The sequence below is a fragment of the Lepisma saccharinum genome, chromosome 6 (assembly GCF_977018435.1).
Source record: "Lepisma saccharinum chromosome 6, izLepSacc3.1, whole genome shotgun sequence".
Taxonomy (NCBI): domain Eukaryota; kingdom Metazoa; phylum Arthropoda; class Insecta; order Zygentoma; family Lepismatidae; genus Lepisma; species Lepisma saccharinum.
The window spans coordinates 5,539,829-5,551,702 of NC_139234.1; the positions used below are offsets into that span (position 1 = coordinate 5,539,829).

Sequence of the window (11,874 nt, forward strand, 5' to 3'; positions counted from 1 at the left end):
TCTGTTTGACCCCTCTTTCAACGCCACGAACCCTAAAAAAACAATATATATATATATATCCAGAATGTATGCGACCACGCAGCACAAGTAGACACAATAATGGAATATTTGGGGGTTACAGCCCAACCAATATGATGCAATATTAATTATATCGATTGGTGTATTAAGAAAACTATGTGCACTGAAACGATAACATTCTAGTGTATCAAAATACCTATCTGACACTAGCTGATCACAGTGGCGGCTCGTGGTTCAGAATGTTGGTGGTTGCAGCAAATATATCCATTTATTCGGCAGCAATATTATGCAAAATTGTGTTTTTGTGATTACATAAGAAGTACTTTAATGTTCGGATCCCACTTTAAACTGTAGGTCCAGTCTCGATTAGCTTTCTGTGCATAAAGTGAATTTAAAAAACAACAAATCAAATCAAATTGTTACAAGTTTCAAGCATAATTTAAATTAGGTTAAGATTCTTCCCAAAATAAAATATTTATCTTTGCTTAACGTGGACATTTTATCTATTGCTCTTAACGACACAGGACAGTGAGAACTTGGCTGCTGCTCTCTAACGGTGTATGAAAGAATTAGCAATCAAGCGTTTGTTGCTGGTCCGTCCTCTTCTTCCCTCACTCGCCGGTGGATCCGAAACGGGTCGCCTGACCTTGGTGTGTTGTAAACCCATTGCAACGACCAAGCCGTCTGAAGCAGGGGATAGGAAGAACAGCGTTGAACGTCGCTCCAATACTCCTCGATGTAGAGATCAGGGCGTTGCTCTGGCTTTGCAACGCCTACCTTTGCGTCTACTCATACACTGTGAAATCTCGCAGGTTGCCTCCTTTATTTTCACGGATCGTAATGGAATTTGCTTTGTGAAGCAATGAAGGGCAAAATTGTCTGTTTATGTTCAATATATTTAATAGGAAAACAAATGAAAAATATACTAACAAAAAGTATGAAATTTCATTGTAAAATATCCGGTCGTTGTGCAACACTGCAACAATATCAGTAACCGCCACTCGTTGACCACCAACTTCTTCAACAGTCCATAACAAATGATGAGGATGAATGATGAAATGCATGATAGGATAAACACAATGATACATAAATGCCTTTCCAAGGATTCGTAACTAGGACTTGTGGCGACCACTCTGCCACGGGGTATGGCGCAATAAACGTAGCTATAACTTGTTTGTGTTGATTTCATGAGATAGAAGCTTAAAATAACATTAATGTGTACGGATTTTGTTCAGCATTTTGCGCAGTTTTCTCCCTCGTTGGGTAGAAAACATTTTTGCGCATAATTTGAGAGCCAGGATTTAGGTATGGACTTGAGGAACTAGAGCTCCGGTCTCCAACTGCAAAAGCTCACAAAATGCAAGAATGAGATATTTGAAATAGTAAAAATATTGAAAAAAAATCTCCTGTGCATTGCAGATAGGATAACCGTGACTACACCGACAGTTTAAAGTAGGATTCGAAACACAATGTGCCTCCACCGGATATCAAACGCGGTTACAAGGCGTCATCATAACCGATACGCTTGCCATAATGAAATAAGAAGCATGGAGATAGGGCTACGCACATTCTCGATCTCAGTCATTACTGGATGTGATGTGATCAGCGCGACGCTCAGGTCTCCTTTATCAATCAGGTTCGCCATTAGGTACTCATTGATGAGGCTGGGTGAGTTCAGAGATGCTTTATGCAGGTACCTGAGATCACCAACCCTCTGAATCGAACCTGGGTGCCTTGCGTGGCAGTCAGACGCCCTACCGATTTGACTATCGCGGTTCGTTATGTATCAGTTGTCAATACGTGGGAAGAGGGCTTACGATGATCGCCCTGGGTCTATGTCTGTGCGATATTTTGATATAGAATCGATATTATCGATACCATCGATACCGATATCGCACAGCTCTCCTCCTGAGCTTGTAATGTGCCAATCCTGATTTCGCTCCAGTGGCGTCTAGGTAGAGATTTCTTCTTGAATATGCATTCCAGGAGGATGAGGTGTCAAATGAGTATGCAAGGCAGGTTCGATTGAACAGCTTCTCGCGACAACTAAACAGGTGGGCAGGTCGAACGGTTTCCTTTCGCACAAACAAGATATGCACGTACGCTAAGTCCAGTAAACTGAAAAGAGGCATCTAGCGAGCAAAATTCTTAGGCTGGTGTTTGTGACTTTTGACAGCACCGAGACGAGACTTCTGGCAGTTTGGTATCGACTCGATGAATGGAGGACAAGCCTCGTTCGCTTCATGAAAGTCGAGACGAGAACAGGAACGAGAAGGAATCCTGACTTTCGTAAACTACAATGAATGCCGACAACCGTGGAGGAGTGGTTATCACAACGCGCTGCGATGTAAGGGGTCCTGGGTTCGAAACCCGGCCTGCGCATAGGAGTCTTTCTGAGTGTCCTCATTCATCACTCATCCTCATCGTTGCGATTATGCAAAAGTGGAAGAAAAGCGACGCTAATTAATACATATCAAATCAAAGTAAACTATAATGCGAGCCGCGGTAGTCCAGTTAAGAGAAATACAGTACTAAAATTTGAATTAGTTGTGTAATAATGGGGGAAGAAAAAATTTCCACAGCGTGGATGGCATCTTTGGTGGAGTCTCATGTTCGTTTTTCTGATTTTTATAACAATAGTACTTTTTCTTTTTTTAAAAAAATGTGTCTACGTCTGTGTGTGATTCTCCCTCACTCACCAGAACCATCCCAGAAACTGATCGGACATTCATACTTAAAACTGTAACTAAGTTCTCTCATTTGTGCCAACAGAATCAGGAACATCTTAAGCAACCAGAACATCTCACGCGAATTACCCAACAATGAGCATATGTCGTCGGTAACAATGCAAAAACCAAAGATTATGCAAAAATGTCAAGGTTGGCAGCTCGAACGGGATGCAAGAAGTTCGGAACTTCCCACCCGTGAGATTCACGGGAGAGGAACGAATGAAAGAGCGAGGGATTGGAACTGGATCTTAGCGAACGCGGTCTGTAATTGCTTGAGGATTTCCACCGACAGAAGGCTGGCGGCCTTGAATCGAACTGGGGATCCTCAGGGCGAAGGAGCATCGCAGAATCTCCTGGCTCGGAACAGTCTGCTGCAATGGAACTCCGGGGTTGCTGGAACAATTTCGATAGAAATCAAGCACCAAAGTGAAATTTTCGCGTTGGTTTTTCTAAGGCGGTTATTCCTTTTGCGTTTATTTCGATCTCTGCTAATCCGTTTTGCTTTTAATCCTCTCACGCTTCTTCGCATTTATTTCGTTCGTCACACAGAACCTAAAACGTGTCAATTGACACATATTTATTTATTGAACTCAACAGGCACATACCTAATTACAGAGCATATAACGGATACATATAATGTATCATATATAATGGATACATAGTGAATACTGTTACCTACATATATTTCTGTAATATTGAAATACAAGAAGAAAAAATATATAGATATAAAATTATTAATTATTTACATATTGATACGTTCACTGGTTTCAATTACTTAAACTTTTGAGTGTGAATCTGGCAGATTTCCAGCTCAGTTCCACTTATTGTTATGACGTTTTGATCTTGATCAATTGCAACAATATATATATATATATATATATATATATATATATATATATATATATACACATATACATACATACATACACACTCATTAGTAAATAATGTGTTTAATCTTAAGCCACCTTGTAAATAGTGGCTTTACTGAGCACCCTTATTCTTAATTAGCAATTTATTGTACAGAGCATTCCCTCACATTCGCTACGATACTCGGCGGCAAGCGGCCCGGCATCAGCGCTTGTCTTTCCCGGTGAACGGGTCCGCGACAGTCGCTTATATTAAACCTCGTAAAAAAGTTTAGAGTAACAGGGTCAGTTCCGAATAAAAGTGGAAAGAAAAATGGGGAATAAAGTATACAAAGACAATCCGCATACCTTCCGTGAGTTAAAAGAGAGTATTTTACGAAAAATCGGGAGAATTACAGTAGACGAACTTGCACGTGTAAATGCCAATTTCCTTCAGAGATGCCAGGAATGTTTTGCAGCAGAGGGACATCATTTTCAACACCTTCTGTAGTCAAGGTTAGTACACAATATGAAAACTGTAATTTTAATAGCCGACTCTAGCGACTGTCGCTGACCCGTTCACCGGGAAAGACAACCGCTGATGCCAGGCAGCTTGCCGTCGAGTCTCGTAGCGAATGTCAGGGAATGCTCTGTATTATACATGTTGACTCCAATAACACATTAACGTGCATAAACTGCAAATGATGCACTTTTTGGTGTGTCAAAATACACAGAGAAGGGTACTTTTATCACTTTCTGTTCAGTGTGATGCACTAAAATGCTTGGTTAAGATCAGACACGATCTTATCAAAGATAACAAAATTAAACGTTTAACTGTGTCAATTGATGCATCTCGAGTTCTGTGTGTACTTCATCCGTTCTGAACCTAATTCTCTTCCTTCACCTGTAAATTCTCGTTTCGATATTTATATTTTCCCGCTTGCGCCTTCGCATTTATTAGCTTCGCGCTTTCTCCGTGTCGCACTTATTCCTCTCGTGCTTAGTCCCTTCCATGGTTTTTCCACCATCAGAACTCCGCACAACTTCCCATTCTCGTACCTCTCTCGTGTCTCTCCAGGCTAACCGCGACGAAGAGGATGAAAGGAGAATTGGCGAGAACATCCGTCCTTTAAAAACCCTTCGACGGTCGCTACATTATTCGTTTCAGTCAAGTCTGTGTAACCGATATCGTGTTCTCGCTCGAATCTTTTCCTCGCTTCAAGAACGCATTGGGTCGTTTGCTACACAATGTTTGTTAACAATTTTTTTCAGTAAGAAGCCCCCCATATTCTATGGCTAGTCTGTGGAAATGGCGGAGACTGAGATGGCTTCACAAGAGAAAAAGTATAACTGTCAGTGGCAACCCTGAATCGTACGGCATGGTTGCAAACATCAAGGATAGACAATTCTGTACTTTCTAAGTAGGGCTAGCAGCATATAAACGAGGCCTCACCAAGTTAGAAAGAAAATTTGTTCGTCTTGATGTGTTCTACGTGCTGTGAAAGTATGTCGGTGTTGTACGGTGACAAGAATGTTATCGAACTTTTCAGTCACTTAATGGTTTGAAATGTGAAAAATATAAACAAAAACAGTTGTTTCGGATATCCGCTCATATTATGATGCATCGAGTACAAGTATATCTCCAGGGATATGCTACTACAAATAATAATAGGAAGAATCTAGGACAATTGCGATGAAACCAAAATCACGGACAATTGCGATTATTTTTTACGGTGAAGGTCATTTTACAAATTAATGGTAGGACAATTCCCACGATCAGGACCTGACCTAACCTAACCAAAGGCGCCACAGAACTAATAATGCCGCGGTGGCTCAGTCGGTAACGCGTCTGACTACCATGCTAAAGGTCCCGGGTTCGATCCCCGGCCGGTTCAAATCCGGGAACTTTTCTAACGGTGGAAGCGGCCCCGGCGCCTACCCAGCGTCGAATAACATGGGTACCTGGGGGAAACCCTGGGGGGTAAAGGCGGTCAGGGGCGTGATGCTGATCACATCACCCCCACTCACGACCGGATCAAGAAAGTGTGGGGCGTTACCCCCACACCCCCTATACGCCTTCATGGCGTGGTGCTAAGCACAGGGGAACACTTTACCTTTTTTTTTTTACCTTAGAAGGTTGGAAGAACAAAATAAATAGATGGCTTGGAAGACCGCATCCAAAAATTCATGAAGTTCTGGCCTGCCTCAAGAGCCAAGCAGAAGACATCAACATCAAGTACATGCGGATGGAACTTAATCTAGAAAGTCAGAAAAGTAAGAAGCGTGACATTAAAATCGACGAGAGAGTTGCGAAGTGCATTCGCACATATGAGGAAACGGGTGACTTCAAAAGGTGGTCTGTTGGCTCTAGCCCATGTTCAAAAACTTGATTGAACCAAATTCTCAGCCGAAAATATCAATATTTCACATAATTCTCTTGTAAGAGGTATTGTACGGGGTGTTAAGTCACCCTTCAATTTGATAGAAGATTTAATGTCATCGCAATTGTCCACCCGCCCTTCCACTTCTAACTGTGTTCATTGCAGTTGTCCGTCATCTCAATTGTCCGCCATCGCAATTGTCCGGCTACCGTCGGGAAAAGGCACGTAAGTCACAAACTGCTTATGTTGTTTTCATTTAAATCCCACTGAATCATTTAAATAAAGTATTATAAGTATAATTTTGTATTTGGAACGTGTAAAGGTTCTAAACAGTATGTATATGTATATCATGTCTAATGTTTGCTATTAAAATAATAAACAAAGATAACTGTCTGCTGTAAAATTACATTTTTGACTTATATGCTTTTTTCCGAACATCCTAGAAGTATAGCAATATTAGATTATTATTATTTCATAATAATTATTATTGCTACTGAATTTTTTAACATACGGCTGCTCCCCTCCCCACATACACATCGCAAGGTGTTGGAAGTTAGCAAATCGCAAAATGCGACTTACTTTTTTTAATTCGGCGCCTCAGTTAATCTATTAGGCAGCAACTTTTCGTTTGATTTATTGATTGATTTGGTTCATTTTACTTCACTTTAAGCCACTTTTGTCTAGATGCGAAGATGAGGATAAGTGATATGAGTTGATGAAATTGATGAAGGAAAAAGAACGACCATGTCCAGTCCGGGATTCGAACGGCGACCCCTATTGGCGAATATACAGTCCTGATGCCGATAAACGTAATGGAAAACTTGCACGTTGTCCTGGCCTTTTCTACTGCAGGAATGTGAAATATTTATTGGTGTCGCATAGTTGGATAATTGGCAATTTCATTTACTCTTCTTTGGTGAAGTTAATTTTATTACACTTCATCGTACTTTGGTTATTTTCTGTCGCCTTTCCTACTCGATAGTAACGACGAGAAGGAGCGGGAAATAGATGAAATGACAGAGAACTAGCGCTAGGTATGCTTCATTTTCGATTTCAACTCGGGACACTTATTTACAAAATCCACGTGGAAATCGCAACTGTGGGCATGGCTAATCGCAACAGCCAATGGTGGCGCGTTTCTTAAATGACGCAACGTCCCCGGTCCCTTCATCAAATAGTCGGCTGCTACATGCATCATGCCGTAAAGAAAATGGATCCATCACAAGACGTTTTCTTCTGAGGATTATCATATACGAAGTTTATCCAGAAAGTAAGTTTCGATAGGTAATTAAGCAAAAACAAGACTATATTTACAAACCATTTATATTGCCATTACATGTCCACATTCAAAATTACAATTGTGAGGAAACTATTCGACGTAGAGCCTTGCGGTTTGGGGCATCATGTAAAGCAAGTCAACTTTTTTAAAAATTTACTGCATTTCTACACTAAATAAGCACATAATCGTTTGGATCTTACTTTAAACTATGGGTCCAGTCCCAATTAGCCTTTCTATGCATAAAGTGGACTGAAAAACAAACTGAAACAAACAAACAAGCACTACGTGTAAGAGAGGTAGAGTTTTGAATGCCTCCGAAGGACACCCATGGATAAAAACTGAAAACTTTATAATAACAACACGACCCTTAGCTGGGCAACGAACGTTAAAGTTGAAGGGCGAGATGGAGATGAGAATGAATGCCGTTTCTGTTACTAAGACCCTTCGCCACAGCCAGGGATATGAGATATGAAAACGAGATGGATGTTATCAAAAGAGAAAAGTTCTGTTCGTACGCACGTCCACCCTTATTAGCTCTGACGTAACACGTGCGGTTCAAGTCTTACAGGACAGAATGCGTGCAGAGCTTTCGGAGATAGGGGCAAGGGAGATGACACCCCTTACACTGCAGAGTCGTCCGTCCTTACGCTCACCAGAAGGAGCTGAAGAACTCCCATGCTATTAAGGGTCAAAAACTTAGCGAGCCAACTGCTTGCAGAGGAATAAAGCGGAACTCCTTGCAACGAGCGTGGATGGAAGTTATGCGTCGCAGGAGGAAAATTAAGCAGGGCCGAGCAGGGCGAAGTTAACTGCTAACTTCTCGCTCAGTTTCATTCGCGAGGCTATTATAGAGGCACGTCTGTTATTATAACAACACCCAATGGACATCCTCTGCTTGCACGTACTGTGACGTGCAAAAAGTAAGACGGAGTTTTCGACTAAATCTTGTTGCCTGGTACCATACAGGGACGTGGCCAGGATTATTTTTAGGGTGCTGCCAAATCTTCAATAATAATAATAACGCTGATATACAGCGTGACACAACTCAAATTATCACAGCGTGTAAAGTCTTTGAATTCGTTAAAGCAAACAACTTGTTTTGATGAAGTTTCTTTTGTTCAACGCCGTGTTTCGAAGCTACGGCCCGTCGAATAACATAATTTTATCCTTAGTGTATGCAACCAAATAAAACAGTTTCGCAGTTGCCACTAATGGATTAACTTTGCAATTACGACAAGCAGGAGATATCCGGTTGGTATGTTCAAAAATGTCACGTGCCAGTCTACCAAAGTATCGGTATAGTCTCCATATTACAGACGTCTGGCTCGTTCTCGTCTGGATTTATAAAGGCTCGCCTCCCTAGGCAGGAAAACGAGTTTGGTAGCTAGTTTTGTCGTCAACAGCCTTGATAAGCAATGTAAGATTCAATTCGATCCAACGGAAGTACCAGACCCCTTACGGTCATGCAGCCCGCTACAAGCAAGAAACGGACGGGTTGCCTAATACGCCAGGATATGTGTGCACCGACGTGACTGTTTTTAGGCATACGATTTCATTTACAGAGCTGGATTAACCCCAGCTTACCCGAGGGGGCTGTCAGGCCCACCACATCTATTTTTTCGATACTTCAACTGTTAAAATTTTTATAAAAAATTGAAAATAAATTACATTGTTCCCTAGGGTGTTCCCAATATTTCTGTTTTACTTTTGTTCATAAAAATATTACTGTACATTAAATAAAAGGCAAAATATACTAGGTGGGCCTATCAGGCGCCATTTCTAAGCGTGTTATTAGTCACTCATGCCAATGAGAGTGTGCAATTGGTTGGTAATGATGGTAATTTTGGTACTTATTATAATTAATGAAGAACTACACCTCTATAAACAAAAATATATTAATAAAAAATTATATATTTTCTTGTGAGTTTTAGTGAAGTAAAATATGTGTGTGACACTCATGCAATAATTGGTTATTCTTTCTTATTAATGATGATAATTTTTATAATTATCATAACTAATAAATAACTTCAAATATAATATCAACAAAGGAAGCAGTGATTCAATGACAAAATGGTTTCTTGAATCTTAATGATTAAAAAAGTGTGGGCCTGTGAGCCCCACCCCACTCCTCAGGTAAGTACGTTTCTCGTACGGCACGGCTAAGCTATGCTTAATTTCGATTTACCCCATCATTCTACCATAGCCTACAAATCATCTTTCTCCTATTCGGCTCCCAAAGCATGGAATGCATTGCCTGCGAACATCGCAAGTGTAATCAACCCATTCAACTTCAAAGGTAAAGGAAAAGATCTGCTGTTAATGGAACAATGGCAGACTCGGGGCACAAACTGAATGTATCAAGTCACTCACTGTATGGAATTGTATTATTATTACTATTGTCTTTTGTATTTGTAGTTACACTTTTTTATTGTATGCAACTAATTTCTATGTATTTTTTCTTTTTGTATCTGTGTATTATTTTACATTTGGCTTACTGCTCCATACGCAGTTTATCTTATCTTATATGTATTATCATATTGACAAGGGTTAGGTGGCAGAGCAGCCATTGGCTGAACCTCGCCCGCTTAATGAAGAAAATGTATTATTATTATTAATAATACAGAAAGTCTGACGTTCCCAAAGCAAATAGCACCGTCATCGAAATCGCTAACCATTGGGCTAAACGGGAACGACACAAAATGAACAAACAAACAAACAAACATTGGAAGATGTAGAACCAAATATCAACAGAAACGATTTAATTTATCGATGAGAAAAGGTAAAAATATCCCTTGTGTATTGCACCGTGACATGAACGCACATTGGGGGAGTAAGGATGGGGTGAAAATATGGCTCCACAAAATTCTCGATCTGAGCTATCGTGATCTGCTGATGAGGATGTGCGAGTTCCAGAGCCGTTGGTTTTGAATCTGGCTATTTTACGTCGCTTTTTATCTCTAAATTCGTCTTGATGATAATCCGATTTAAGAAGCTGGAGGGGGGAGAATTGGAAGGGGGGGATAACATAAGCATTAGCCCTGAACTCCACAGAAGGTCAAACCGTACAAGGAAAATAATTTATATAAAATACTTAGGATGCAGTTTTCAACAATTTGGATTTAAAAAAAATAAAACAAAGAAATAGGTTATTTTGTCACCATAGTAATCAAAAATCAAACAGGAAGTAAGGCACTTTACTAAAATATTACTCCAAGTGCATCAACACTAATAAAAATAATGTATCCATACGATATTCACTGATTTCTACAATGGTACTACGGTGGTAATAAGCTAGTAATAATAATAATACGATGAGCCGGTATGACTTTCTTATCGATACTGATGAACTACCTAGATAAAATTAACGAATATTCATAGCAGATATTCTACCGATCCGTTATAAAATTGCATATGTCTTATGAATGAGCCAGTTGCTTCATACGCCTCCATAGCTAATGTATATAACTGTGTTTTTTGTAAAAAAAACAATTGCACTGGAAAAAGAAACTGCATACAAGGGCATATACGAATTATGCCTTTGTATACACAAAAATCAAAATAAAAAAAATGGGCAGAATTTCGCACTAAGTTACACGCTCCTCATAGAAATATTTGATTGCTATATTATTGGTAATATTAGTAATATGCAGGCATGCTTACATTCGTCGATAACGGGATAGCACAGATTATTATTATGACACATAATTTTATATACGTCATATGTGTGCGTGTGTGTGTGGAAGGGGGACCCTTTCTGAATGTCAACCTCTCTTACATGTACTACATAATGCAGGCAAACGAGGCTCTGGCGTCAGGATAATCCTTTTGGGGGTCTTGCGTTCTGTCGTGTCCATGTGTGTTTGTGATAATTTTCATTTCACCAGTTTCATCTTATCACCATTCATTCTTATCTTCGCGATTAGCCAAAGTGGCAGAAAAGCGACGATAAATAAATTAAATATGTATTCAGTCTAGCATTCTTGGGAAAAGAAAGAAATTACACGATTTTTGGTTTCAATTCCCGGGGATTACTATGCGCCACGAGCATACCTATATTGACAGTTTCACCACAATGGCATCCATATATCACCGTAGGACCAGGAAAATCCACACATCGTCATGACATTTTCACCGTGGTTACCATATCGGTACATAAATACGACCAGTAAATTCTATGTGGTCCGACGAGACTCACGGATTGGAGGCCCCTACGGTGCTGGAAATTAAGTTGCGAAACTAAATTCACTTCACCGCAACTCCAAAACACCCGCCGCACTGTACTTGACTTTTCGTCTTTACGTAGCTCTTCTGGCTCTTTAGGCTAACCATGACGGAAAGGAGGACGATGAGATTAACTGATGAAAGAACACTAAGGAACACCCAGGTCGGGATTCGAAACTAGAACCTCGAACTTCACTTCGGAAAAAGAACCAAGATACGCAATTTCAATGACATTTCAGTACACTAGATCCAGACAGAGTCGTTCGCGCAAACAGTACTGTAATGATGATTTAAAACATCAATAGCTTAAGAATGGCGCCAAAATCTTAACAGTTCGCTGTCTTTTGCTCGCAATGTAGCACTACCACAAAATCCGTCCACAACTTTAGAGAAGCTTTACT

At 40.2% G+C, this 11,874-nt stretch overlaps 1 protein-coding gene across 1 annotated transcript in view; it reads right to left on the minus strand.

Annotated features, from left to right (window-relative positions):
- Positions 1 to 11,874, minus strand: part of S6KL (ribosomal protein S6 kinase like) — a 208,766-nt gene that overhangs the window by 87,623 nt on the left and 109,269 nt on the right. The window lies entirely within an intron of this gene.